General features: G+C 44.9%; 1 long non-coding RNA gene across 1 annotated transcript in view; it reads left to right on the forward strand.

The window, feature by feature from the left end:
• Positions 1-6,143, forward strand: part of LOC307215215 — a 134,533-nt gene that overhangs the window by 66,542 nt on the left and 61,848 nt on the right. The gene's annotated exons all lie outside the window — the stretch shown is intronic.

Here is a 6,143-nt window from a genome sequence, read left to right on the forward strand (position 1 = left end):
GCCTTCTGGCAGTTCCCTCACTATGAGAAGCCAAGTTACAGGGTACCAGGCAGAGGGCCTTCTTGGTAGTGGCACCCGCCCTGTGGAACGCCCTCCCACCAGATGTCAAAGAGAAAAATAACTACCAAACTTTTAGAAGACATCTAAAGGCAGCCCTGTTTAGGGAAATTTTAATGTTCAATAGGTTATTGTATCTAAGTGTTTTGTTGGAAGCCGCCCAGAGTGGCTGGGGAAACCCAGCCAGATGGGCGGGGTATAAATAATAAATGTATTATTATTACTACTACTACTACTACTACTACTACTACTATTATTATTAATGTTGTTGTTGTTGATGATGATATTGCATCCTTCCCCCCCAAAGAGCCCAAATTTATGACACTGGCAGCTATGAAAAGCATGAGAACTGACTCCTCCAGCCCCAGTGTTGTGATATGGCCATTTGCACCTTCTGAAATTCCACCTGCTGCACCCCTTCACTGTTATGGAAGCACCTTTTCTCTCTTAGTTATGAAGTTCACTGGACAGGGCCATTCAGTGAGAATTAGGAGTGTGCATCAGCAGACCCTTCAAGTGTCCCAATTTTCCAGGGATGTCCCTGATTTGGAGAAGCCGTCCTGGTTTCTGATTTGATCCCAGAATGTCCCACTTTTCCTTAGGGTGTCCCTATTTTCATTGGAGAAATGTTGGAGGGTATGGATTTATCCAACCCTCGAGCCATCCGAAGGCAATCCTGTATAGTGAAGTTTTGTTTGTTTTTTTAAAAAAAATAACGTTTAATGTTTTATTACGTTTTAATATATGTTGGAAGCTGCTCAGAGTGGCTGTAGCAACCCAAATAAGATGTGTGGGGCATAAATAGTAAAATGATCATTATGGAATGGGACGTCCCTAGTTTCATCGGAGAAATGTTGGAGGGTATGCATCAGCTCGGCATGTTATCTTGAACAGTGTGGTGAATCAGGGTTGGCTCTCATGTTCCTGAGTTGGATTGCACCTTTAACAAGGTGTGTCAAGATGGATCATGGAACCCGCAACCTCCAAAGTAGCTGGGTTGCCTCTGTTTCTGCAAACAAGCAAACAAAGCAAACAAAACACACCTTTCCCCAACATTTGTTGTTTGTTGTTTAGTCGTGTCCAACTCTTCGTGACCCCATGGACCAGAGCACACCATGCCCTCCTGTCTTCCACTGCCTCCCGCAGTTTAGTCAGACTCATGTTTGTAGCTTTGAGAACACTGTCCAACCATCTCGTCCTCTGCCTTCCTCTTCTTGTGCCCTCCATCTTTCCCAATATCAGGGTCTTTTCCAGGGAGTCTTCTCTTCTCATGAGGTGGCCAAAGTACTGGAGCCTCAGCTTCACGATCTGTCCTTCCAGCGAGCACTCAGGGCTGATTTCCTTCAGAATGGGTAGGTTTGATCTTCTTACAGTCCATGGGACTCTCAAGAGTCTCCTCCAACACCATAATTCAAAAGCATCAATTCTTCGGCGATCAGCCTTCTTTATGGTCCAGCTCTCACTTCCATACATCACTACTGGGAAAACCATGGCTTTAACTATACGGACCTTTGTTGGCCAACATATGGAGGGCTAAAGGTTCCTCTTCCCTGGGCCTGATCCAGCAGGGCTCTTAAATTTTTCAAGGTTTGGTGGCTCATATTACAGTGGCTTCAGGTGGCTGTAAAGTGCATTGTTTGGGTTTGAAATACTTTCTTTCCTTGGCCCATCTCTGACTTACATAGCAGACCAGGCCACACATGCTTAGCTCTGTAGAAGCAGCTGTGGCACAACCAGTTGGGGGCTTGGAGGGCAGCCAAATGCAATGGGGCTGCATCCGGCTCCCTGTTCCCTCTCCCAGACAGCTAATCAGTACATAAGAACATAATAAGAGTCTGCTGGATGAGGCCAATGGCCCAGCATCCTATTTACACAGGGGGCACCAGATGCCTGTGGGGAACCCTCAAACAAGACCTGAGCACAAGAGCACTCTCAAGCCTGGATAGCTCAGTTGGTTAGGGGGTGGTGCTGAAACTGCCAAGGTTGCAAGTTTGATCCCTGTATGGGACAGCTGCATTACCTGCATTGCAGGAGGTTGGACCAAAGTGATCCTCAGGGTCCCTCCCAACTCTATGATTTTAGGATCCTATGATTTCTGAGGTTTCCAGCAACTGGTATTCAGGAGTAGAGGCAGAGCAAAGCCATCGTGCCTAGTGGCCTTTGATAGTTGTCTCCTCCTCGAATTGGTCTATTCCTCTTTTAAAGCCATCTAAAGCTGGTGATGTGGGTGGTGCTGTGGGTTAAACCACAGAGCCTAGGGCTTGCCAATCAGAAGGTTGGCGGTTTGAATCCCCGCGAAGGAGTGAGCTCCCGTTGCTCGGTCCCTGCTCCTGCCAACCTAGCAATTCGAAAGCACGTCAAAGTGCAAGTAGATAAATAGGTACCGGTCTGGCGGTAAGGTAAACAGTGTTTCTGTGCGCTGCTCTGGTTCACCAGAAGCAGCTTAGTCATGCTGGCCACATGACCTGGAAGCTGTACGCCGGCTCCCTTGGCCAATAAAGTGAGGTGAGCGCCACAACCCCAGAGTCGGTCACGACTGGACCTAATGGTCAGGGGTCCCTTTACCTTTACTTTTAAAGCTGGTGACCATCACTGCCTCCTTGTGGAAGGCAGTTCCATCGTTTAACTGCACGCACTTGCAGTTTCGTTGGGCCCCAACAGACGGATTGGAATTTGTCATGCAAGTTCTTCATCCACCTGAGTGCAAAGTTGGCTTCCACATGCACGTGAAGCACGTCTTTCCTAGCCTGGAGCAGTCAAAGTGACGACTGACTCCTGCATCTTGTCGGTTGCTTCACTCTTTTGACATCAACATACATGTTTGGTCACGAATAGAAGCGAACCATTTGCAGAGTGAGAGGGTTGTTTAAATAGCAATTGCTTACAATGCTATTTAATCTCCCCCTCCAAGTTGCTCCTAAACACATTTTTTTCCTTTAGAAAATAGCAATAGCCGTGACTCATAAAAAGCCATGACTGAGCTGTAATTGTATAGGTAATTGTTCTTTTTTAAGAGGATATGTCTGGCTAATCAAACACGATGTTTCATCTGGGAGTAGGCAGAATTACACCTTAAATTTATGGAAGATTACAATGACGGGGCATGGCTGCCGAGGACATGACGCCAGGGGTTGTGGGAGGCTAACAACTGAAGAGTGCTAAAGATTAGCCCAGCTCTCTAAGCTCTGTCATAATAATAATAATAATAATAATAATAATAATAATAATAATAAATTTATTTATTTATATCCTGCCCTCCCCAGCCGAAGCCGGGCTCAGGGTGGCTAACAACAATAAAATAGTGCAACATTCTAAAAACATTTCATTATAAAAATTAATTAAAATCAAATTGTTGGCAACCATTAAGCTAAAGTTCTGTGAAGATTGCCAAAGGAGGGAGTCAGGCTGCGCCCTGACCAAAGGCCTGATGGAACAGCTCTGTCTTGCAGGCCCTGCGGAAAGATGTCAAGTCCCGCAGGGCCCTAGTCTATTGTGACAGAGCGTTCCGCCAGATCAGGGCCGCAGCTGAAAAAGCCCTGGCTCTAGTTGAGGCCAGCCTAACCTCTCTGTGGCCTGGGACCTTCAGGATGTTTTTATTTGAAGACCGTAAGTTCCTCTGTGGGACATACCAGGAGAGGCAGATGCTGTTAAGATAATTCAGTGAAGGTGACAAGAAACACAGCACCTTCCACTGTCTCAAACCCAGTAAGTGGGTAGCTTGCCTATTATCATAGAATTGTGGACTTGGAAGGGATCTCAGGCGTCCTCTGGCCCAACCCCCTGCAATGCCGGAATCTCGGCTAAAGCATCCATGACAAATAGCCATCCAACCTTTGCTTAAAAACCTCCAAGGAAGGAGAGTGCACAACCTCCTGAGGGAGACCATTCTACTGTAGAGCAGCTCTTACCACCAGAAAGTTCTCCCTGAAGTTATGATATATAATGAGTTGAAGAAAATGTCTAAATTATTTTTTTTAAAAAAAACCAGAAGCATTTTTGTTAGGGATTGTAGGAAAAGACCTGCCAAGGAAAATAAATAATTTATTCATGTATGCGACAACAGCAGCAAGAGTCTTAATAGCACAAGGGTGGAAGAATGAGGAAACCCCAACAAAGGAACAGTGGCAAGAGAAATTGATGGATTATGCAGAATTAGCGAAATTGACATACAAACTGCGAGACAAGGACAACTGTGACTTTAAAGAAGAATGGGAACTTTTTATAAACTACTTAAAAAAACAACAAAATGAATTGAACTCCTTGGCAGGTTTTGAATAAGCATACACAAATGTATTGATTGTTAACATAATAGACAGATAATTTAAGGATCTTTACAATTTTACAATATGCAGAGAATAACAAGTGCTGAAAAATCAGAGAGAGGAGCTGAGGGAAGTCTTGGGGAGGATTTTTCTTAGGGAGGGGGGAGGGAAAAATGGGGGGGATGAAGATGATATGTTTTGATAATTTGTTGAAATTATATATATATATATATATATATAAATATATATATATATATATATAAAGAAAGTTCTTCCTGAAGTTGAGTCAGAATCCCCTTGTAACTTGAAGCCATTGGTTTGAGCTCTAACCTCTCTGAAGCAGAAGAAAACAAGCCTGCTCCATCTTCTATTGAGATATTTGAAGATGGTTATGGTATCTCCTCCCAGTCTCCTCTTTCCCAAGCTAATCCTACCAGCTCCTCCAACCATTCCTCGTCACTTGTAACTTCCTTATAACTACCAGTCCCAACCCAGCTACAATTGGTTACAACAAAGTGCCTTTGAAACTTATTTTATGATTTATTATTACCCAGCACATTTCCAGAAGTACAGAGGTCCTTCCCTCGAGGAGCTTACAGACAATGATGAAAACAATAGATGGAAGGATAAATGAACAAATGCAGCCACAGCTACTTAACTGGGGATGATGACACTATGGGGATGAATGAGATCCAGCTGCTCTGCCACACTCCCTTACCCCAGATGAATTGTTACCTGCCAGCTGTCAGCAACAGAAGCTGCTTCCATCATGGGCTGAGCAGGATCCAGCTGCTTAGCCTTATTCCCTTGCCTCAGAGGACCCCAGAGGGATGTGTTGATTGGCAACCATCAATTGCCAGCAAGGCAGTTCCATCGCAGGCTGAGCGAGATCCAGCTGACTCAAAAGACTTTGGTAGGCGCCTGAAGAATCCCAGTTCCATCTGGACACCATGCAGTTTCTGCTCCTGTGCCGGATTTGAGTGCAGTTTTAGCCTGGGAGTCTGCTTTGAGAACCTCTCGGGGCCATTTTAACATAGGAATAATGCAGGAAAGCTAAGTCTTGTTCCATTGGTCCCAGGGGGAATAATGCTCTAATCCCATACCCCATTGAACTCAACAGGGATTGATTCTGGGTAGACGTGGGCAGGAGTGAGGAAGGGAAGGGCCATAGCTCAGTGGCAGAGTCCTTGCTTTGGATGCACAAGGTCACAGGTTCAATCCCAGGCATCTCCAAGTAGATAGAGGGACCAATGGTCTAACTAGGGATAAGGCAGCATCCCTATGTTCCCATGAGTTGCGGCAAGTTTAGCTGGATTGGGACCTTGTTCCAAACTGTTGCACAATGCACAGCTGCTAACCACACGATGTTTGGTTTACCATGGGGTTTAGGTAATTTTCACTATAGCAACCCATTTTCAGGTGTTGAAAGTTTCCTAACGTATGCAAACACCTCACTGCTTTGCAATATCTGCCACTTAGAATGGCTTCTGCTTGTGGCAGCCACTGATCCACAGTCAATAAGTGTGAATGGGTGTACTTGCATTAGTGAAACTTGATGATAAAGGCACCATGAGCCCCTGAAAATTGTTCCTTGAAGCATATGAAAGCGATTAGAGGATCGTTCTACACCATGCATATTTCAGATACATATGCAGTGTTTGTTCTGAACTGTCTTTTCATCTTTCCCTTGTGTGTCTTCTCTGCTAAACCTTCCCAGTACAAACTGAATCACTTATGACCGAAAGCTGCCCCAACCTCTAATTTCCTATAACCTTTCCTTTCTTCCCTTTGAACAGTTGCATTTCTCATTATGCAATGCAAGGA

This window comes from Podarcis cretensis (genome assembly GCF_951804945.1).
Source record: "Podarcis cretensis genome assembly, chromosome: 4".
Taxonomy (NCBI): Eukaryota; Metazoa; Chordata; class Lepidosauria; order Squamata; family Lacertidae; genus Podarcis; species Podarcis cretensis.